At 46.6% G+C, this 24,567-nt stretch overlaps 1 pseudogene; it reads right to left on the minus strand.

Moving 5' to 3' along the window:
* LOC139417992 (actin-binding LIM protein 3-like) overlaps positions 1-24,567 on the minus strand; it is a 130,288-nt pseudogene that overhangs the window by 59,707 nt on the left and 46,014 nt on the right.

The raw sequence follows: 24,567 nt of genomic DNA on the forward strand, positions 1-24,567 counted from the left end.
TGTAGTGTGTGTGTGTGTGTGTGTGTGTAGTGTGTGTGTGTATGTGTGTGTGTGTGTATGTGTGGCCTCGCAGTACCTACCTGCACATGGTGCAAACAAAACACTTGGGGTGGTAGGTACGCCCCAGCGCAGAGACCACCTCCCCTGTGATGAAGTCTCCACAGCTGTCACACTTGGTGCCATAGAGGCGCTGGTAGTCCTCTGTACAGATGTACTCTCTTCCCTTCTGGAAGAAGCCTGAACGGGCCAGGTCACAGCCACACACTGGAGACACACAGAGACACACAGAGACACACAGGTGAGATATTAACGGGCTAATAGCTTCCGTTGGAAATAGCATGAACACACAACATGCTTGAACAAGCAGTGTTCCTCAGCCAGAGGTTTTATGGGTCAGACAGTGTCATGAAGTGTTTGATTAGGGCTTGAGTGAATTGTGACTGTCACATTTCAACCACGACATGTCATCTCTTTGGTAAACATGGGTAGCGTGTGTGTATGTGTGTGCGTGTGTATGTGTGTGTGTGTGTGTGTGTGTGTATGTGTGTGCGTGTGTATGTGTGTGTGTGTGTGTGTGTGTGTATGTGTGTGTGTGTGTGTGTGTGTGTGTGTGTGTGTGTGTGTGTGTGTGTGTGTGTGTGTGTGTGTATGTGTATGTGTGTGTGCGTGTGCGTGTGTGTGTGTGTGTGTCACTACGGTACATTATATAAGCCCGGCCTGTGTGACCCATGACCCCTATAAAGTCAAAGGTTAAATACTATAACCCATACATGAGGATTTTGAAAAGTGGATATATATCATGTGTGCTCCCGCTCCTGATCCCCGGGATCTTCCTTTTGGTTGGTGTCCTGCGGCTGGAGCCGAACCCGCCGGGGAGGGGGTACCGTCACGGACACGTCACGTGTGCTCCCTCTCTGGCTTCTAGGTCACCAGGCTGCTCGTTATGGCGCGCACCTGTCACCATCGTTACGCGCAAATGCGCATCATCAGAATCACCTGGACTCCATCACTTCCCTGATTACCTTCCCTATATATATATATGTTTCTCCCTTTGGTTCCTTCCCCAGGCGTCATTGTTTCTGTTCCTGTGTCATGTCTATGTGCTGGTTAGTGTTTCTTGCTTTGGTTTATGTTTGTTATATTAAAACTCTTATTCCCTGAACTCTCAGCGCACATCGTTACAATATAATAATCACAGCCACACTGTATAATCACATTAACCCAACTGTGGACATGTAGATGTTCATTAACAGTGCTATTACTGTAACTCAAACCACAGTGTGCATGTTTTAAAAAAAAGAAGCTAACTGGCTTTAGATCCAGCTGAGTGTGACAGTACCTGAGGCAAAGTGTTTAGTAGCCTAGCTTGGTAGAAAGCACCTCACACTAAATCATCACACAGGAGGCTGCCGCTGACAGAGAATTACCATTATGAGACGTGGACAGAGATACATACATGCTATCTCTCCAAATGGCTAAAAGCCTTACAAACCTATTAGTGAATGAACAGCATGATCATTTTCATCATCAAAGGAGACAGATATTCTATTCTAGCAGGTTTTGATCATTCCCTTAGTAGTCAACAAATCAAATAAAATGTATTTATATAGCCCTTCGTACATCAGCTGATATCTCAAAGTGCTGTACAGAAACCCAGCCTAAAACCCCAAACAGCAAGCAATGCAGGTGGTGAAGCACGTTGGCTAGGAAAAACTCCCTAGAAAGGCCAAAACCTAGGAAGAAACCTAGAGACGAACCAGGCCATGAGGGGTGGCCAGTCCTCTTCTGGCTGTGCCGGGTGGAGATTATAACAGAACATGGCCAAGATGTTCAAATGTTCATAAATGACCAGCATGGTCAAATAATAGGTCTGGGACAGGTAGCACGTCCGGTGAACAGGTCAGGATTCCCTAGCCGCAGGCAGAACAGTTGAAACTGGAGCAAGTGATGTAGAGAGAGTCAGAGTATGAGTCGAGTCAGAGTATGAGTCGAGTCAGAGTATGAGTCGAGTCAGAGTATGAATAGAGTCAGAGTATGAGTAGAGTCAGAGTATGAGTAGAGTCAGAGTATGAATAGAGCCAGAGTATGAGTAGAGTCAGAGTATGAATAGAGTCAGAGTATGAGTAGAGGCAGAGTATGAATAGAGTCAGAGTATGAGTAGAGTCAGAGTCGAGTCAGAGTATGAGTAGAGTATGAGTAGAGTCAGAGTATGAATAGAGCCAGAGTATGAGTAGAGTCAGAGTAGAGTATGAGTAGAGTCAGAGTAGAGTATGAGAGAGTCTGAGTATGAGCAGAATCAGAGTATGAATAGAGTCAGAGTATGAGTAGATTTAGATTATGAATAGAGTCAGAGCATGAGCAGAGTCAGAGTATGACTAGAGTCAGAATATGAGTATGAGTAGAGTCAGAGTATGAGTAGAGTCAGAGTATGAGCAGTCAGAGTATGAGTAGAGTATGAGTAGAGTCAGAGTATGAGTAGAGTCAGAGTATGAGTAGAGTCAGAGTATGAGTAGATTTAGAGTATGAATAGATTTAGAGTATGAGTAGAGTCAGAGTATGAATAGAGTCAGAGTATGAGTAGAGTCAGAGCAGAATCAGAGTATGAATAGAGTCAGAGTATGAGTAGATTTAGAGCAGAATCAGAGTATGAATAGAGTCAGAGTATGAGTAGATTTAGATTATGAATAGAGTCAGAGCATGAGCAGAGTCAGAGTATGAATAGATTTAGAGTATGAGTAGAGTCAGAGCAGAATCAGAGTATGAATAGAGTCAGAGTATGAGTAGATTTAGATTATGAATAGAGTCAGAGCATGAGCAGAGTCAGAGTATTACTAGAGTCAGAATATGAGTATGAGTAGAGTCAGAGTATGAGCAGGCAGAGTATGAGTAGAGTATGAGTAGAGTCAGAGTATGAGTAGAGTCAGAGTATGAGTAGAGTCAGAGTATGAGCAGATTTAGAGTATGAATAGATTTAGAGTATGAGTAGAGTCAGAGTAGAGTCAGAGTATGAATAGTCAGACTGGTAGTGTAGTTAGACACCATAATGAGTGATGCTCAGTGTTGCTCCAGTGTCTGTAGGCAGTGGTCGTGCAGAGGGCTTGACTGAGACTCTGAGGAGGAACAGGAACAATCGCAGGTACAGCACCCCCAACCCCCACCTGCCCCTCACAGGAGGAGTGAAACACGATTCTGTTCGCTGCTCGCTCCAATAACACCGGCTGACAACAACACTCTGCAGCATGGACAGGACACACACATCCACCTGGGGCGCCTCGCTACACACGCTGCCAGTCAGGGAGACAGCCACAGTGTGTGTGGGTGAGATCAGGGAAGAGCAATTTAACCACACTGGCCCTGGCCTCATTTTAACTTCAACACATTATTTGTATGATTCATGGGTACCACCTCTCCCACCCACATTGAGGACATTTGAATGAAGCACTAAAGAACACAGCTGGTGTTATTTCTACCAGCCATGGAAACAAACTGAAATGAAAATGAATCAATTGCATGAAAATAAATCAAATTAAAATGAATCAATTGAACCTAAAGAAAGGGATATGTGAGCTAAAACAATGGATGATTTTGCACAACTGAGATTCTGTTACCATCACCCCCCACCTCCCCCCCCCCTCCCTGCCCCCAGTGAAGACATCTAGAACAGGGTTTGTCAAACACTAGCACTGCACAGCTGATTCAAATCATCCACGTTGGCTCTTTGAATCAGCTGTGTAGTGCTAGTGCAAAACAACCAAAACGAGTTCCAGAACCCAGTTTGGGATACCCTGATCTGGACCATAGAAAATACAAGCATGTAGCAGCCGACATCTGGAGACTATCAACAGTTCTACAGTTAGTTACACTATTCCTCTAATTATACGAACACACTGACTCCTCTTTGTCTCACTGATCAACCTCACTGATCAAAGAGCCTGAGCCCCAGCCAGCGAAACAAATCACTGGCCATTCATGACCAGAGAAAAAGCCTTTGAAAGGCTAGCGGTGACATCTGCACACCCTACAGTTTATTCTCTCTATCTGGCCCAATGAATAATTAAGTTAGTCCATAAATAAATCAAAATAAAGACCACACTGCCTGCTGCTACCGTCTCCACGCCAAACGGATGCCAGCTCAGCCAGGAGAGGACCAGATGGGGGAGGAGGAGGAAGATGGGAGAGAGATTGTATTTATCAACAGCCAACAGACACAATTCAAATTTTCACACAGACCTGACAGCCCCCCTCCACTCCTCTCCTCCCATCCCTTGGTAATGGCATGGCACGCAATTAGTCTTGATGGCCTTCTCAGTGGACCCAGAGATGGGCAGTTTTCTATGTATATGAAACTTATTATTGAGTATTCTGAGTATTTTGAGATTTGAATTACACTGAACTACACTGAATTACACTGAATTACACTGAACTACACTGAATTACACTGAACTACACTGAATTACACTGAACGTATTTTGTATTTTCAAAATACAAAATACTTTTCTATGCCTTTTTATATAGATGTTCACATTTTTTAAATCAGAAGTCTGATAGCATTATGGTGTGATAAAAGTGTCTGCTAAATTAATTAAATATTAATGTATATGTAAAAATTAACAATTGCAAAGCATGCTGAGTATTATTCTAATGCGATCCACCCTGAAGAAATGCAGCGCTATTGGCAGACAAGCCTCACCAGGACCAGATAAGGAATGGTTGCCACCCCCCTGCATCCTCTGAGAAGAGAGAGAGATTTCTCCAGAAAGACACAAACCCTCCAACCCCAAAAGGCTGTGGTGTTGATAGTATCCTCAATGAAATGATGAAATATACAGACCACAAATTCCAATTGGCAATACTCAAACTCTTTAACATCATCCTTAGCTCTGGCATCTTCCACAATATTTGGAACCAAGGACTGATCACCCCAAGTAGACAAATTTGACCCTAATAACTACCGTGGGATATGTGTCAAAAGCAACCTTGGGAAAATCCTCTGCATTATCTTTAACAGCAGACTCGTACATTTCCTCAATGAAAACAATGTACTGAGCAAATGTCAAATTGGCTTTTTACCAAATTACCGTACAACAGACCATGTATTCACCCTGCACACCATAATTGACAAACAAACAAACCAAAACAAAGGCAGTCTCCTCATGCTTTGTTGATTTCATTAAATCTTTTGACTCAATTTGGCATGAGGGTCTGCTATACAAATTGATGGAAAGTGGTGTTGGGGGAAAAATATACAACATTATAAAATCCATGTACACAAACAGTGTTTGGTTAAAATGTGCATTTTATTTTTGAAAAAACAACAACATTTCTTTTAATTTCACTTTTGTATATTATCTACTTCACTTGCTTTGGCAATGTTAGCATATGTTTCCCAAGCCAATAAAGCGCCTTGAATTGAATTGAGAGAAAGAGAAAGAGAGAGAGAGAGAGAGAGAGACAGAGATACAGAGAGAGAGAGAGAGAGAGATACAGAGAGAGAGAGAGATATACAGAGATACAGAGAGAGAGAGATACAGAGAGAGAGAGAGAGAGAGATACAGAGATACAGAGAGAGAGATACAGAGATACAGAGAGAGAGAGAGAGAGAGAGATACAGAGATACAGAGAGAGAGAGAGAGATACAGAGAAACAGAGAGAGAGAGAGAGATACAGAGATACAGAGAGAGAGAGAGCTGAGGGGGAATCTAATACTGATCCAGGAGCAGTTATTTCTATGGTATAGGAGCTGCTTCCTGACTACTGTAGCTGAGGGGGAATCTAATACTGATCCAGGAGCAGTTATTTCTATGGTATAGGAGCTGCTTCCTGACTACTGTAGCTCCAGATAAGAGCTGTTACTGTGCTCGAGGCCTGCAAGTACAGGCCAGATACAAACGGATAAATAGAGTTTCATTAGTGACACTGTGAAAACACTCAGACAGAATGATTAATACAATACCACAGGGGAAAGAGCAAAAGGTAGAGAGAGGGACAGAGGGAGAGATGGAGAGATAGGTGTAGAGAGGGAGAGGTGTAGAGAGGGAGAAAGGTGGATAGGTGTAGAGAGGGAAAGGTGGAGAGAGAGGGAGACATTTTTATTTATTTTACCTTTATTTAACTAGGCAAGTCAGTTAATAACAAATTCTTATTTTCAATGACGGCCTAGGAACAGTGGGTTAACTGCCTGTTCAGGGGCAGAACGACAGATTTGTACCCAGTCAGCTCGGGGGTTTGAACTTGCAACCTTCCGGTTCCTAGTCCAACGCTCTAACCACTTGAGAAAGAGGGAGAGAGGGAGAGAAAGAGGGATATGTGTAGAAAGGGAGAGAGAGAGGTGGAGAGGGACAGAGAGGGAAAGAGAGAGAGAGGGGGAGAGAGCCAACATAGCCCACAGAGCCCCAGGACAGCAACTCAATTAAACCCAACCAAATCATGAGAAAACAAAAAGATTATTACTTGACACATTGGAAATAATTAACAAAAAAAAACAGAACAAACTAGAATGCTATTTGGCCCTAAACAGAGAGTACACAGTGGCAGAATACCTGACCACTGTGACTGACCCAAACGTAAAGAAAGCTTTGACTATGTACAGACTCAGTGAGCATAGCCTTGCTATTGAGAGAGGCCGCCGTAGGCAGACATGGCTCTCAAGAGAAGACAGGCTATGTGCACACTGCCCACAAAATGAGGTGGAAACTGAGCTGCACTTCCTAACCTCCTGCCCAATGTATTAGAGACACACACTTCACTCAGATTACACAAATCCACAAAGAATTAGAAAAAAATCTAATTTGATAAACTATCTACTGGGTGAAATACCACAGTGTGACATCACAGCAGCAAGATGTGTGACCTGTTGCCACAAGAAAAGGGCAACCAGTGAAGAACAAACACCATATTTATTGTTACTTTTGTACTTGAACTATTTGCATATCGTTACAACACTGTATATAGACATATGACATTTAAAATGTCTTTATTCTTATGGAACTGGTGTGAGTGTAATGTTTACTGTTAACTTTTTGTCTACCTCACTTGCTTTGGCAATGAAAACATATGTTTCCCATGCCAATAAACCCCTTGAATTGAATTGATAGAGGAGAGAGGGGGGGGGCAGAGAGGAAAGAGAGAGATCCAGGGGTCTACATTTCTATTTTTGTTGACAATGAAAATCATCAGTCATCTAGTCAGCCTAGGAGACTAGTCGGTCATCTACTCAGCCTAGGAGACTAGTCAGTCATCTACTCAGCCTAGGAGACTAGTCAGTCATCTACTCAGCCTAGGAGACTAGTCAGTCATCTACTCAGCCTAGGAGACTAGTCAGTCATCTACTCAGCCTAGGAGAGTAAACAGTCATCTACTCAGCCTAGGAGACTAGTCAGTCATCTACTCAGCCTAGGAGAGTAAACAGTCATCTACTCAGCCTAGGAGACTAGTTTGTCATCTACTCAGCCAAGGAGAGTAAATAGTCATCTACTCAGCCTAGGAGAGTAAACAGTCATCAAGTCAGCCTAGGAGAGTATTCAGTCATCTACTCAGCCTAGGAGACTAGTCAGTATCTACTCAGCCTAGGAGAGCAATCGGTCATCTACTCAGCCTAGGAGACTAGTCAGTCATCTACTCAGCATAGGAGAGTAAACAGTCATCTACTCAGCCTAGGAGAGTAAACAGTCATCTACTCAGCCTAGGTGACTAGTCAGTCATCTACTCAGCCTAGGAGACTAGTCAGTCATCTACTCAGCCTAGGAGACTAGTCAGTCATCTACTCAGCCTAGGAGAGTAAACAGTCATCTACTCAGCCTAGGAGACTAGTCAGTCATCTACTCAGCCTAGGAGAGTAAACAGTCATCTACTCAGCCTAGGAGACTAGTTTGTCATCTACTCAGCCAAGGAGAGTAAATAGTCATCTACTCAGCCTAGGAGAGTAAACAGTCATCAAGTCAGCCTAGGAGAGTATTCAGTCATCTACTCAGCCTAGGAGACTAGTCAGTATCTACTCAGCCTAGGAGAGCAATCGGTCATCTACTCAGCCTAGGAGACTAGTCAGTCATCTACTCAGCATAGGAGAGTAAACAGTCATCTACTCAGCCTAGGAGACTAGTCAGTCATCTACTCAGCCTAGGAGACTAGTCAGTCATCTACTCAGCCTAGGAGACTAGTCAGTCATCTACTCAGCCTAGGAGAGTAAACAGTCATCTACTCAGCCTAGGAGACTAGTCAGTCATCTACTCAGCCTAGGAGAGTAAACAGTCATCTACTCAGCCTAGGAGACTAGTTTGTCATCTACTCAGCCAAGGAGAGTAAATAGTCATCTACTCAGCCTAGGAGAGTAAACAGTCATCAAGTCAGCCTAGGAGAGTATTCAGTCATCTACTCAGCCTAGGAGACTAGTCAGTATCTACTCAGCCTAGGAGAGCAATCGGTCATCTACTCAGCCTAGGAGACTAGTCAGTCATCTACTCAGCATAGGAGAGTAAACAGTCATCTACTCAGCCTAGGAGACTAGTCAGTCATCTACTCAGCCTAGGAGAGTAAACAGTCATCTACTCAGCCTAGGAGAGTAAACAGTCATCTACTCAGCCTAGGAGAGCAGCTACAGACTAGTGGTGGTGTTCTGGGTTGAGTGCATTTTACATGTACACCTTCCAGCAGATGCTCTTATCTAGAGCCCCTTACTGTAGTATCTACAGCCCCTTATAGTAGTATCTACAGCCCTTTACAGTAGTATCTACAGCCCCTTACAGTAGTATCTACAGCCCCTTATAGTAGTATCTACAGCCCTTTACAGTAGTATCTACAGCCCCTTACAGTAGTATCTACAGCCCTTTACAGTAGTATCTACAGCCCCTTACAGTAGTATCTACAGCCCCTTATAGTAGTATCTACAGCCCTTTACAGTAGTATCTACAGCCCCTTACAGTAGTATCTACAGCCCCTTACAATAGTATCTACAGCCCCTTACAGTAGTATCTACAGCCCCTTACAATAATATCTACAGCCCCTTACAGTAGTATCTACAGCCCCTTACAGTAGTATCTACAGCCCCTTACAGTAGTATCTACAGCCCCTTACAGTAGTATCTACAGCCCCTTACAATAATATCTACAGCCCCTTACAGTAGTATCTACAGCCCCTTACAGTAGTATCTACAGCCCCTTACAGTAGTATCTACAGCCCCTTACAGTAGTATCTACAGCCCCTTACAGTAGTATCTACAGCCCCTTACAGTAGTATCTACAGCCCCTTACAGTAGTATCTACAGCCCCTTACAGTAGTATCTACAGCCCCTTACAGTAGTATCTACAGCCCCTTACAATAGTATCTACAGCCCCTTACAGTAGTGAGTGCATTCATGTTCACATTTATTTTAGTACTGGTCCCTGTGGGAATCAAACACATAAAAGTGTTGCAAGGTCTATAGGCACGATCTCTCCTCCGCATTATTCCTCTCCTGTCGCCGCCCAGCCGTGGCTGAAATGCCAGTCTGACCTTTCATTGGGTGTGTGAGAGCCATGCCGCCTGCCGCGGCTAATTTAGTTCCCCCTGCCTCCGCCCCTCCGCTGCCTGACGTCAGATAATCCCTTTGATCTGTGTTTGACTCAGGATGTTGTAGAAGTATGTGGGAAACCAAACCAGTCAGCACTGAGGGAGAGAGGAAGGGAGGGAGGGAGGGGGAGAGAGAGAGAGAGAGAGAGAGAGAGAGAGAGGGGTGAAGAAGTAGAGAGAGGTAGAGGGGTAGAGAGGGAGAATAAGTAGAGAGGGGTAGAGAGGGAGAGAGAGAGGGAGGTAGAGAGGGAGAGGGGAAGAGAGAGAGGGAGAAGAAGTAGAGAGAGGTAGAGGGGTAGAGAGGGAGAATAAGTAGAGAGGGGTAGAGAGGGAGAGAGAGAGAGGGAGGTAGAGAGGGAGAGAGGGGGAGAGAGGGGAAGAGAGAGGGGGGTAGAGAGGGAGAAGAAGTAGAGAGAGGTAGAGGGGTAGAGAGGGGTAGAGAGGGAGAGAGAGAAGGAGGTAGAGAGGGAGAGAGAGAGAGAGAGAGAAGGAGGTAGAGAGGGAAGGAGAGAGAGAGAGAGAGAGAGAGAGAGAGAGAGAGAGAGAGAGAGAGGAGGTAGAGAGAGAGAGAGAGAGAGAGAGAAGGGGGTAGAGAGGGAAGGAGAGAGAGAGAGAGAGAGAGAGAGAGAGAGAGAGAGAGAGAGAGAGGGTCAGTTCCCATGTTCACATTTTTTACTCATTTTATTTTATTTAACCCTTCTTTTACCAGGTAAGTTGACTGAGAACACATTCTCATTTACAGCAACGACCTGGGGAATAGTTACAGGGGAGAGGAATGAGCCAGTTGGAAGCTGGGGATGATTAGGGGGCCGTGATGGAATTTAGCCAGGACACCAGGGTTAACACCCCTACTCTTACGATAAGTACCATGGGATCTTTTAGTGACCACGGAGAGTAAGGACACCCGTTTAACATCCCATCTGAAAGACGGCACTGCGGCATTAGAATCTTTATTTTGACCAGAGGAAAGAGTCCTTCCTACTGGCCTTCCAACACTCCTTCCAGCAGCATCTGGTCTTCCATCCAGACAAATAAACAAATAAATAAATAAATACAGTATGGGGATGAGGTAGATTGGATGGGCTATTTACAGATGAGCTATGTACAGATGCAGTGATCTGTGAGCAGGTGCTTAAAGCTGAGGGAGATAAGAGTCTCCAGCTTCAGAGATTTTTGCAGTTTGTTCTGTGAGCTGCTCTGACAGCTGGTGCTTAAAGCTAGTGAGGGAGATAAGAGTCTCCAGCTTCAGAGATTTTTGCAGTTTGTTCCAGTCATTGGCAGCAGAGAACTGGAAGGAGAGGTGGCCAGAGGAAGAATTGGCTTTGGGGGTGACCAGTGAGATATACCTGCTGGAGCATGTGCTAAGGGTTGGTGCTGCTATGGTGACCAGTGAGCTGAGATAAGGCGGGGCTTTACCTAGCAGAGACTTGTAGATGACCTGGAGCCAATGGGTTTGGCGACGAGTATGAAGCGAGGGCCAGCCAACGAGAGCATACATGTCGCAGTGGTGGGCTTTGGTGACAAAACGGATAGCACTGTGATAGACTGCATCCAATTTGTTGAGTAGAGTGTTGGAGGCTATTTTGTAAATGACATTGCCGAAGTCGAGGATCGGTAGGATGGTCAGTTTTACAAGGGTATGTTTGGCAGCATGAGTGAAGGAGGCTTTGTTGCAAAATAGGAAGCCGATTCTAGATTTAATTTTGAATTGGAGATGTTTAATGTTAGTCTGGAAGGAGAGTTTATAGTCTAACCAGACACCTAGGTATTTGTAGTTGTCCACATAAGTCAGAACTGTCCAGAGTAGTGATGTTGGACGGCCGGACAGGTGCGGGCAGCGATCGGTTGAAGAGCATGCATTTAGTTTTACTTGCATTTAGGAGAGTTGTATGGCATTGAGAATCATCTGTAGGTTAGTTAACACAATGTCCAAAGAAGGGCCAGAGGTATACAGAATGGTGTCGTCTGCGTAGAGGTGGATCAAATAATCACCAGCAGCGAGAGAGACATCATTGATGTATACAGGGAAGAGAGTCGGCCCGAGAATTGAACCCTGTGGCACCCCCATAGAGACTGCCAGAGGTCCTTCGATTTGACACACAGAACTCTATCGGAGAAGTAGTTGGTGAACCAAGCGAGGCAATCATTCGAGAAACCAAGGCTGCTGAGTCTGCCAATGACAATGCGGTAATTGACAGAGTCGAAAGCCTTAGCCAGGTTGATGAACACGGCTGCACAGTAATGTCTCTTATCAATGGCAGTAATGATATCGTTTAGGACCTTGAGCGTGGCCGAGGTGCACCCATGACCAGCTCTGAAACCAGATTGCATAGCGGAGAAGGTACAGTGAGATTCGAAATGGTCGGTAATCTGTTTGTTAACTTGGCTTTCAAAGACCTTAGAAAGGCAGGGTACAATAGATATAGGTCTGGAGCAGTTTGGGTCTAGAGTGTCTCCCCCTTTGAAGAGGGGGATGACCGCGGCAGCTTTCCAATCTATGGGAATCTCATACGATACGAAAGAGAGGTTGAACAGGCTAGTAATAGGGGTTGCAACTATTTCGGCAGATAATTTTAGAAAGAGAGGGTCCAGATTGTCTAGCCCGGCTGATTTGTAGGGGTCCAGATTTTGCAGCTCTTTCAGAACATCAGCTATCTGGATTTTGGTGAAGGAGAAGTGGGGGAGGTTTGGGCGAGTTGCTGTGGGGAGCGCAGGGCTGTTGACCGGGGTAGGAGTAGCCAGGTGGAAAGCATGGCCAGCCATAGAAAAATGCTTATTGAAATTCTCAATTATCGTGGATTTATCTGTGGTAACAGTGTTTCCTAGCCTCAGTGCAGTGGGCAGCTGGGAGGAGGTGCTCTTATTCTCCGTGGACTTTACAGTGTCCCAGAACTTTTTTGAGTTAGTATTACAGGATTCAAATTTCTGTTTGAAAAAGCTAGTCTTTGCTTTCCTAACTGCCTGTGTATATTTGTTCTTAACTTACCTGAAAAGTTGCATATCACGGGGGCTTTTCGATGCTAATGCAGAACGCCACAGGATGTTTTTGTGCTGGTCAAGGGCAGTCAGGTATGGAGTGAAGCAAGGGCTATTTCTGTTCCTGGTTCTACATTTTTTGAATGGAGCATGCTTATTTAAGATGGTGAGGAAGGCACTTTTAAAGAATAACCAGGCATCCTCTACCGACGGGATGAGGTCAATGTCATTCCAGGATACCCCGGTGTCACACCCTGACCATAGTTTGCTTTGTATGTTTCTATTTTTTGTTTGGTCAGGGTGTGATCTGAGTGGGCATTCTATGTTGTGTGTCTAGTTTGTCTGTTTCTGTGTTTGGCCTGATATGGTTCTCAATCAGAGGCAGGTGTTAGTCGTTGTCTCTGATTGGGAACCATATTTAGGTAGCCTGTTTTGTCATTGTGGGTTGTGGGTGATTGTCTATGTTAGTTGCTTGTGTCAGCACAGGTCTCATTATAGCATCAAGGTCGTTATTCGTTTATTGTTTTGTATAGTTTGTGTTCAGTGCTTTCTTTAATTAAAAAATCATCATGAACACATACAACGCTGCATCTGGAGTTTTTCTCCTACAACTGTAGCTACCAATTGGATACCATGAAATTGGGGAGAAAAAGGAGGTAAAAAAATAAGTAAATGAAATAAAAAATGCGTTCTCCTACAGGGACAGGTGAAGAAGAAACCTTTTCTCTAAGAGTGTTAAAGACCCAGTGCAGTCAAGAACATGATTTCCTGTGTTTTATATATATACTTCTACACTATGAGGTTGGAATAATACTGTGAAGTGTAAGAGCCGTTTGAAAAGACGGCCTGAAATGTCAGCCTGTTTTGGTGGGATGGAGTTTTGGCCTGCCTGGTGACATCACCAGGCAGTAAATGGGTTAATAGACCAATAAGAAAGAGAGTTCCAAACCTCACATCTAGTTTCCAGTTTCCCCCTCATCACTCAGACCAGTCCCAGACAGTCCTAGCTAAATTATTGCTTGAGAAATTGCTCTTTGATAAGAAGCTATTTTTGTTTCTTGGTACTTTTTGGTACTTAATTGTTACCCAGAAATAATTTGATATTGAGATGAAAACGGCTCTGCTCCTGCTGAGCAGTAAGGGATAATCCTGGCCATCTATCCCCAATCTGGGAGCATCATACCAGGCCAGCTAGGCCTGGCTGTAACACACACAGAGCACCAGACATGCTGGCGCTAAAAACCTCTCTCCCTGGCTTGGTGATAAAAAAACATGGGGCCACCAGGGTGTTGCCATGGGAACAGAACCCCCCCCTATTCACCAGATCGATCTCCCTCCCTACCCTTGCAGCCAGGAAAAGTCTCCACCAATCACTAACTCTGAATGTCGCATACGTTACACGCCAATCAAAATTAACCATGGAAGTTAAAATGTAGCCGGAGACGATGACGCTGTGGCATATTGTGGGCAGTTGTTTGAGGTCAGAGCTACTCACCACCCCTGGGCTAGGACTGATCAGGACTGACCCTGCAGGCCAGAGGGGACACCCAGAGGGGACTTGCAGGGGCCGAGGGTGGGAGCGTGGAGTCAAGAGGTACAGTATCTTACCTCTGACCTGCCAGTCCCTATCTGTCTAACATTCCTCCCTCAGACGTGTTATTTCTTACATTAGTACCCCAGGTCATCTTAGGTTTCATTACATACAGTCGAGAAGAACTACTGAATATAAGATCAGCGTCAACTCACCATCAGTACGACCAAGAATATGTTTTTCGCGACGCGGATCCTGTGTTCTGCCTTACAAACAGGACAACGGAGCGGATCCTATGCAGCGACCCAAAAAAACGACTCCAAAAGAGAGGGAAACGAGGCGGTCTTCTGGTCAGACTCCGGAGACGGGCACACCGTGCACCACTCCCTAGCATTCTTCTTGCCAATGTCCAGTCTCTTGACAACAAGGTTGATGAAATCCGAGCAAGGGTAGCATTCCAGAGGGACATCAGAGACTGTAACGTCCTTTGCTTCACTGAAACATGGCTCACTGGAGAGACTCTATCCGAAGCGGTGCAGCCAACGGGTTTCTCCACGCATCGCGCTGACAGAAACAAACATCTTTCTGGTAAGAAGAGGGGCGGGGGCGTATGCCTCATGGCCAACGTGACATGGTGTGATGAAAGAAACATACAGGAACTCAAATCCTTCTGTTCACCTGATTTAGAATTCCTCACAATCAAATGTAGACCGCATTATCTACCAAGAGAATTCTCTTCGATTATAATCACAGCCGTATATATCCCCCCCCAAGCAGACACATCGATGGCTCTGAACGAACTTTATTTAACTCTCTGCAAACTGGAAATGATTTATCCGGAGGCTGCATTCATTGTAGCTGGGGATTTTAACAAGGCTAATCTGAAAACAAGACTCCCTAAATTTTATCAGCATATCGATTGCGCAACCAGGGGTGGAAAGACCTTGGATCATTGTTACTCTAACTTCCGCGACGCATATAAGGCCCTGCCCCGCCCCCCTTTCGGAAAAGCTGACCACGACTCCATTTTGTTGATCCCTGCCTACAGACAGAAACTAAAACAAGAGGCTCCCACGCTGAGGTCTGTCCAACGCTGGTCCGACCAAGCTGACTCCACACTCCAAGACTGCTTCCATCACGTGGACTGGGAGATGTTTCGTATTGCGTCAGATAACAACATTGACGAATACGCTGATTCGGTGTGCGAGTTCATTAGAACGTGCGTTGAAGATGTCGTTCCCATAGCAACGATTAAAACATTCCCTAACCAGAAACCGTGGATTGATGGCAGCATTCGTGTGAAACTGAAAGCGCGAACCACTGCTTTTAATCAGGGCAAGGTGTCTGGTAACATGACCGAATACAAACAGTGCAGCTATTCCCTCCGCAAGGCTATCAAACAAGCTAAGCGCCAGTACAGAGACAAAGTAGAATCTCAATTCAACGGCTCAGACACAAGAGGCATGTGGCAGGGTCTACAGTCAATCACGGACTACAGGAAGAAATCCAGCCCAGTCACGGACCAGGATGTCTTGCTCCCAGGCAGACTAAATAACTTTTTTGCCCGCTTTGAGGACAATACAGTGCCACTGACACGGCCTGCAACAAAAACATGCGGTCTCTCCTTCACTGCAGCCGAGGTGAGTAAGACATTTAAACGTGTTAACCCTCGCAAGGCTGCAGGCCCAGACGGCATCCCCAGCCGCGCCCTCAGAGCATGCGCAGACCAGCTGGCCGGTGTGTTTAAGGACATATTCAATCAATCCCTATACCAGTCTGCTGTTCCCACATGCTTCAAGAGGGCCACCATTGTTCCTGTTCCCAAGAAAGCTAAGGTAACTGAGCTAAACGACTACCGCCCCGTGGCACTCACATCCGTCATCATGAAGTGCTTTGAGAGACTAGTCAAGGACCATATCACATCCACCCTACCTGACACCCTAGACCCACTCCAATTTGCTTACCGCCCAAATAGGTCCACAGACGATGCAATTTAAACCACACTGCACACTGCCCTAACCCATCTGGACAAGAGGAATACCTATGTGAGAATGCTGTTCATCGACTACAGCTCGGCATTCAACACCATAGTACCCTCCAAGCTCGTCATCAAGCTCGAGACCCTGGGTCTCGACCCCGCCCTGTGCAACTGGGTACTGGACTTCCTGACGGGCCGCCCCCAGGTGGTGAGGGTAGGCAACAACATCTCCTCCCCGCTGATCCTCAACACTGGGGCCCCACAAGGGTGCGTTCTGAGCCCTCTCCTGTACTCCCTGTTCACCCACGACTGCGTGGCCACGCACGCCTCCAACTCAATCATCAAGTTTGCGGACGACACAACAGTGGTAGGCTTGATTACCAACAACGACGAGACGGCCTACAGGGAGGAGGTGAGGGCCCTCGGAGTGTGGTGTCAGGAAAATAACCTCACACTCAACGTCAACAAAACTAAGGAGATGATTGTGGACTTCAGGAAACAGCAGAGGGAACACCCCCCTATCCACATCGATGGAACAGTGGTGGAGAGGGTAGCAAGTTTTAAGTTCCTCGGCATACACATCACAGACAAACTGAATTGGTCCACTCACACAGACAGCATCGTGAAGAAGGCGCAGCAGCGCCTCTTCAACCTCAGGAGGCTGAAGAAATTCGGCTTGTCACCAAAAGCACTCACAAACTTCTACAGATGCACAATCGAGAGCATCCTGGCGGGCTGTATCACCGCCTGGTATGGCAACTGCACCGCCCTCAACCGTAAGGCTCTCCAGAGGGTAGTGAGGTCTGCACAACGCATCACCGGGGGCAAACTACCTGCCCTCCAGGACACCTACACCACCCGATGTCACAGGAAGGCCATAAAGATCATCAAGGACATCAACCACCCGAGCCACTGCCTGTTCACCCCGCTATCATCCAGAAGGCGAGGTCAGTACAGGTGCATCAAAGCTGGAACCGAGAGACTGAAAAACAGCTTCTATCTCAAGGCCATCAGACTGTTAAACAGCCACCACTAACACTGAGTGGCTGCTGCCAACACTTTGACACTGACTCAACTCCATCCACTTTAATAATGGGAATTGATGGGAAATTATGTAAATATATCACTAGCCACTTTAAACAATGCTACCTTATATAATGTTACTTACCCTACATTATTCATCTCATATGCATACGTATATACTGTACTCTATATCATCGACTGTATCCTTATGTAATACATGTATCACTAGCCACTTTAAACTATGCCACTTTGTTTACATACTCATCTCATTTGTACATACTGTACTCGATACCATCTACTGTATCTTGCCTATGCTGCTCTGTACCATCACTCATTCATATATCCTTATGTACATATTCTTTATCCCCTTACACTGTGTACAAGACAGTAGTTTTGGAATTGTTAGTTAGATTACTTGTTATTACTGCATTGTCGGAACTAGAAGCACAAGCATTTCGCTACACTCGCATTAACATCTGCTAACCATGTGTATGTGACAAATAAAATTTGATTTGATTTGATTTGATTTGAACCGTGATATTCCAGCCTACACAGCCTCAGTGGGAGGGAGGGAGAGAGGGAGGGAGGGAGAGAGAGAGGTACAGTATCTTACCTCTGACCTGCCAGTCCCTATCTGTCTAACATTCCTCCCTCAGACCAAACCCTGATATTCCAGCCTACACAGCCTCAGTGGGAGGGAGGGAGAGAGGGAGAGAGGGAGGGAGAGAGGGAGGTACAGTATCTTACCTCTGACCTGCCAGTCCCTATCTGTCTAACATTCCTCCCTCAGACCAAACCCTAATATTCCAGCCTACACAGCCTCAGTGGGAGGGAGGGAGAGAGGGAGGGAGGGAGAGAGGGAGGTACAGTATCTTACCTCTGACCTGCCAGTCCCTATCTGTCTAACATTCTTCCCTCAGACAAAACCCTAATATTCCAGCCTACACAGCCTCAGTGGGAGGGAGGGAGGGAGAGAGGGAGGTACAGTATCTTACCTCTGACCTGCCAGTCCCTATCTGTCTAACATTCCTCCCTCAGACCAAACCCTGATATTCCAGCCTACACAGCCTCAGTGGGAGGGAGGGAGAGAGGGAGGGACAGACAGACAGACAGTAAAGCACTGTCCACATTATAATGTTATCACTGTTTTTATAACTGTGTTAAAACCTGTTAAGGATCCTACCCTTTTTGATTGGCTTGGAGCTGATCCATGTGAGTGTAGGTTTAGTACCTGATATACCACGGCTGTCAGCCAATCAGCATTCAGGGCTCGAACCACCCAGTTTATAATACCCTGATAACCCGTGTGACCTTCTGTCTAATAATCGTCCCATGAACGACTCAATCCCTCCTCCAATCACTCCTATTCATAATGGGCTAACTATATCATTAAACATTGTTTTATCTATGGATGTAATGTAGTAGGGATATTATTGGGGTTAAAAATGAACAACTAAGGTATATCCTCAATAGTACGCAAGTTGCATCGTTTTTACTACTGTAGGGTAGGTTCCCTCGATTACATTTCAAAGTAAAGGTTTACTCGCTCTCTTTTTAGATGGAACAGATAACAAGCACATTAACAAACAGTCCACATCCTCCCGTCAGCTCCAGATATAGCCCAGTCTGTTAATCCAGGCAGGCAGAGGGGAGAGAAACAGGAGAACAGAAAAAGCTGCTGCGATCTCCAGGAAGGTTTCTACAGACTATGTACAACTGTGTCCTAGTCTACAGAAGCAAGACCAGTCATGCAGACAGGAGAGAGGGGAAGAGGGTAATATATGAGAGGAGAGCGGAGGGGGGAGAAGAAGACAGGAAAGAGAGAGGGGAGGAGAGGGAAGGAGAGAGGGGAGGAGAGGGAAGGAGAGAAAATAATGAGAGGGGAGGAAAGAGAGGAGAGGGGAGAGGGGAGGGGGAAGGAGAGGAAAGTGAGAGGGGAGGGGAGGACAGGAAAGGAAAGAAAAGGAAAAAGAGAGGAGAGGGGAGGGGGGGAGAAGAGGAGAGAGGAGATGGGAGGGGGGAGGAGAGGAAAGAGAGAGGAGATAGGGGGAGCGAGAGGAGGGGGAGGGGAAAGAGAGAGGAGAAGGGGAAGAGGAATGAGAGAGGAGAGGGGAGGGTGAGGAATGAGAGAGGAGAGGGGAGGGGGAGGAAAGAGAGAGGAGAGGGGAGAACAAAAAGAGAGGAGAAGGGAGGATAGAGAGAGGAGAGGGGAGGAAAGAGAAGGGAAGAGAGAGGAGAGGGGAGAAAAGGGGAGGAGAGGAAAGGAAAGAGAGAGGGAAGGGGAAAGAGAGAGGAAAGGGGAGCGGGAGGAGAGGAAAGAGAGAGGAGATGGGGGGAGCGAGAGGAGGGGGAGGGGAAAGAGAGAGGAGAAGGGGAAGAGGAATGAGAGAGGAGAGGGGAGGGGGAGGGGGAGGAAAGAGAGAGGAGAGGGGAGGAAAGAAAAGGGAAGAGAGAGTAGAAGGGAGGATAGAGAGAAGAGAGGGGAGGAAAGAGAAGGGAAGAGAGAGGAGAGGGGAGAAAAGGGGAGGAGAGGAAAGGAAAGAGAAAGGGAAGGGGAAAGAGAGAGGAAAGGGGAGGGGGAGGAGAGGAAAGAGAGAGGAGATGGGGGGAGCGAGAGGAGGGGGAGGGGAAAGAGAGAGGAGAAGGGGAAGAGGAATGAGAGAGGAGAGGGGAGGGGGAGGGGGAGGAAAGAGAGAGGAGAGGGGAGGAAAGAGAAGGGAAGAGAGAGGAGAAGGGAGGATAGAGAGAAGAGAGGGGAGGAAAGAGAAGGGAAGAGAGAGGAGAGGAGAAAAGGGGAGGAGAGGAAAGGAAAGAGAGAGGGGAGGGGGAGGAGAGGAAAGAGAGAGGGGAGGGGGAGGAGAGGAAAGAGAGAGGGGAGGGGGGAGGAGAGGAAAGAGAGAGGGGAGGAGGAGGAGAGAGGAGAGGAGGTGGAAGAGAGAGGCAGGGTGATGGGCTATATAGGTCATAAGCCAGGTATTCATTAGTGGAGGAGAGATTGCTACTCCCAGGGAAGTGGACACTGTGACCTTCAGCCTTCCCTCTCTTCTTCTGAGGTGGAGTGTATAACAAGACTACCAATCACAGTTACGCTGGAATTGCAACTACACAGCCGAATGGTCTTTATATTTCATCAAACTTGTATTCCTCACATGCTTCAACAAAGGGTTGGTTCTATATAGCTAATGTCTGATTCTGTGCATGATAACTACAGCTTGTATTCCTCACATGCTTTAACATGGGGTTGGTTCTATATAGCTAATGCCTGATAACTACAGCTTCTAGACTGTGATTGCTCCCAAAACAGCGATTGGGGAATAGTATGGAATTAGTGAGGGAGAGAATGGTGGGTTGAAATAGAGAGAGAGAGAGAGAGAGAGAGATAGTGGGCACCAAAGCAATTAAAAACTGGTTAAAATGTGCTACCCAGGGGCCTGTAGTCATTACTGGAGAGGAGTGCAGCAGCATCACTGCTGCCAGCCTGGCAGAGAGAGACAGAGAGAGACAGATAGACATTAACAGACAGAGACAGAGAGAGACAGAGAGACAGTAACAGACAGAGACAGAGAGAGACAGAGAGACAGTAACAGACAGAGACAGAGAGAGACAGAGAGACAGTAACAGACAGAGACAGAGAGAGACAGAGAGACAGTAACAGACAGACAGAGAGATAGACATTAACAGACAGAGACAGAGAGAGACAGAGAGAGACAGATAGACATTAACAGACAGACAGAGAGAGACAGAGAGAGACAGATAGACATTAACAGACAGAGACAGAGAGAGACAGTAACAGAGAGAGACAGAGAGTGACAGAAAGAGACAGAGAGTGACAGAAAGAGACAGAGAGTGACAGAAAGAGACAGAGGGTGACAGAGAGTGACAGAGAGTTACATATATGCTTGCTTTATCGACTTCCAAAAAGCATTTGATTATATTTGGCATGCAGGACTGTTCTACAAAGTTATTGAAAGTGGTGTAGCGGTTAAAACATATGACATAATTAAATCAATGTATACTGGCAAAACGTGCAGCATTAAAATTGGCAAGAAAATAACAGAATTCTTTAACCAGGGCGTGGCCTTCGCCAGGGTTGCAATCTGAGCCCTGCACAATATTTACATCAACTGAATTGGCCACTATTCTAGAAAAATCCTCAGCCCCTGGTGTTAGTCTCCACAATTCAGAAGTTAAATGCCTACTCTTTGCAGATGACCTATGCCTGCTGTCACCCACAGCACATGGCCTACAGCAGAGCCTGGACCTGCTAGAGCAGTACTGCCAGACCTGAGCCCTGGCAGTAAACCCCCACAGCACATGGCCTACAGCAGAGCCTGGACCTACTAGAGCAGTACTGCCAGACCTGAGCCCTGGCAGTAAACCCCCACAGCACATGGCCTACAGCAGAGCCTGGACCTACTAGAGCAGTACTGCCAGACCTGAGCCCTGGCAGTAAACCCCCACAGCACATGGCCTACAGCAGAGCCTGGACCTACTAGAGCAGTACTGCCAGACCTGAGCCCTGGCAGTAAACCCCCACAGCACATGGCCTACAGCAGAGCCTGGACCTGCTAGAGCAGTACTGCCAGACCTGGGCCCTGGCAGTAAACCCCCACAGCACATGGCCTACAGCAGAGCCTGGACCTGCTAGAGCAGTACTGCCAGACCTGGGCCCTGGCAGTAAACCCCCACAGCACATGGCCTACAGCAGAGCCTGGACCTGCTAGAGCAGTACTGCCAGACCTGGGCCCTGGCAGTAAACCCCCACAGCACATGGCCTACAGCAGAGCCTGGACCTGCTAGAGCAGTACTGCCAGACCTGGGCCCTGGCAGTAAACCCCAAAAATACTAAAATATTGATTTTCCAGAGAAGTTCCAGATCTCAGGGAATTAGACCAAAGTTCTCAATTGGTACAAAATACATAGAGTACTGCACACACTACAATTACTTAGGTTTAAATATATAGAGTCCTGCACACACTACAATTACTTCGGTTTAAATATATAGAGTCCTGCACACACTACAATTACTTAGGTTTAAAAATAAACTCAACTGGACACTTTAATGATGCAGTGAATGAACTGAGAGAGAAAGCACGCGGGGCATTCTACACCAGTAAAAAACAAATTCAAATTGAAATACCTATTAACATTAGGCTAAAACTAATTGAATATGTCATTGAACTAACTGCACCTTACGGCAGTGAGGTGTGGGGTCCACTTGCAAAACAAGATTTCATCAAATGGGACAAACACCCCATTGAAACCCTGCATGCAGAGTTCTGTAAGATTCTTCTACATGTCCAGAGGAAAACTACAAACAATGGATGCAGGGCAGAATTAGGCCAATATCCACTAATAATAAAAACTCAAAACAGAGCAATTAAGTTTTAGAAACATCTAAAATACAGTGACCCCCTCTCATATCATTACCAAGCCCTGCAATGCCAAGAGCTGAGCAAAGAAAAGAGTCCCCTCATCCAGCTGGTCCTGGGGCTGAGTTCCCAAACCTGTTCTACTAACACACTGAAGCCTCAGTCCCCTCATCCAGCTGGTCCTGGGGCTGAGTTCACAAACCTGTTCTACTAACACACTGAAGCCTCAGTCCCCTCATCCAGCTGGTCCTGGGGCTGAGTTCACAAACCTGTTCTACTAACACACTGAAGCCTCAGTCCCCTCATCCAGCTGGTCCTGGGGCTGAGTTCACAAACCTGTTCTACTAACACACTGAAGCCTCAGTCCCCTCATCCAGCTGGTCCTGGGGCTGAGTTCCCAAACCTGTTCTACTAACACACTGAAGCCTCAGTCCCCTCATCCAGCTGGTCCTGGGGCTGAGTTCCCAAACCTGTTCTACTAACACACTGAAGCCTCAGTCCCCTCATCCAGCTGGTCCTGGGGCTGAGTTCCCAAACCTGTTCTACTAACACACTGAAGCCTCAGTCCCCTCATCCAGCTGGTCCTGGGGCTGAGTTCCCAAACCTGTTCTACTAACACACTGAAGCCTCAGTCCCCTCATCCAGCTGGTCCTGGGGCTGAGTTCCCAAACCTGTTCTACTAACACACTGAAGCCTCAGTCCCCTCATCCAGCTGGTCCTGGGGCTGAGTTCACAAACCTGTTCTACTAACACACTGAAGCCTCAGGACCAGAACATCCAATCAATCAGAATAAACCAAATTACAACACAATTAAAACCAAACTACATTGCTTATTGGGAAACACAAACACAAAGCAAAATGCAGTGTTATCTGGTCTTAAATCGACAGTTCACCATGGCAAACTATTTGACCATGGTTACTGATCAAAACCTTAGAAAAACCTTGACAAAGTACAGGCTCAGTGAGCACAGCCTTGCCATTGAGAAGGGTAGACACAGGAAAACCTGGCTCCCTGTAGAGGAAAGGCTGTGCAACCACTGCACAACAGCAGAACCTGAGACAGAGCTGCATTTCCTGACAAATTGTCAAAACTATAAAACAATTAGAGACTGTCATTTCCCCAAATTTGAAACCCTTATTCAAGGTTTCAAAGCCCTCTCTGATGAGAGTAGGCTACCCATCCTGTTGGGGGAGGACGCAGAGAGCTGTGGGTTGGCAGCGCACTACATTGCTGCCTGCCATAACCTGCACATGTCCTCTACTGTGTGCTTATTTCACCCATGCAGCTACAGTATAGCTGCTCCCTGAAGACACAGACAGACAGACAGACAGACAGACAGACAGACAGACAGACACCTACAGTACCAGTCAAAAGTGTAGACACACCTATTCATTCAAAGGTTTTTCTTTATTTGTACTTTTCTACATAGTAGATGTCACACCCTGACCATAGAGAGCCCTTGTTTCTCTATGGTGTTGTGGGTCAGGGCATGACTAGGGGGTATTCTAGTTTATAATTTCTATGTTGTGTTCTAGTTTATATAGTGGGTAAGCGGCTACGGGGGTGGAGGAGGGTGTCATGCAGAAGAGGAAAAAGGGAGAGAAGAAAGGCGGTGGGAGGGGAGAGGGTGGGAGGGGAGAGGGTGGGAGAGGTTGGGAGGGGAGAGGTTGGGAGGGGAGAGGTTGCGAGGGGTTGGGAGAGGTTGGGAGAGGTTGTGGGAGGGGAGAGGTTGTGGGAGGGGAGAGGTTGTGGGAGGGGAGAGGCTGGGAGGGAGAGGCTGGGAGGGGAGAGGGTTGGTGTGGTCAAGGGCACTAAGGAACCTTTGTCCGGTGCTGGGGTGGAGGCCCTGATTAGAGAGAAAGGGCAGGTGGTCAGGATGGGAGATGGAGACGAGGAGGAAGGTAAGTCTGAGGAAGAGGACGATGAGGTGGTTTTCTGTTCAGACTCCTCCTTAATGGGTCCAGAGCTGACAGCCAGTCAGGCAGAGGGGTCAAAGTGCACGGTGAGGGAACTGTCAATGTTCCTGAATGAGACTAAAGGGAAATAGAAGGTTCATCTTGAAGCTTTTGCGATCCGGGAAAGTTTGTAAGATCAGTACAACACACAATGAAAAATGAGGGGCATGGTGTCCTCTCATCCAGG

Source organism: Oncorhynchus clarkii, chromosome 10, assembly GCF_045791955.1.
Source record: "Oncorhynchus clarkii lewisi isolate Uvic-CL-2024 chromosome 10, UVic_Ocla_1.0, whole genome shotgun sequence".
NCBI classification, from domain to species: Eukaryota; Metazoa; Chordata; class Actinopteri; order Salmoniformes; family Salmonidae; genus Oncorhynchus; species Oncorhynchus clarkii.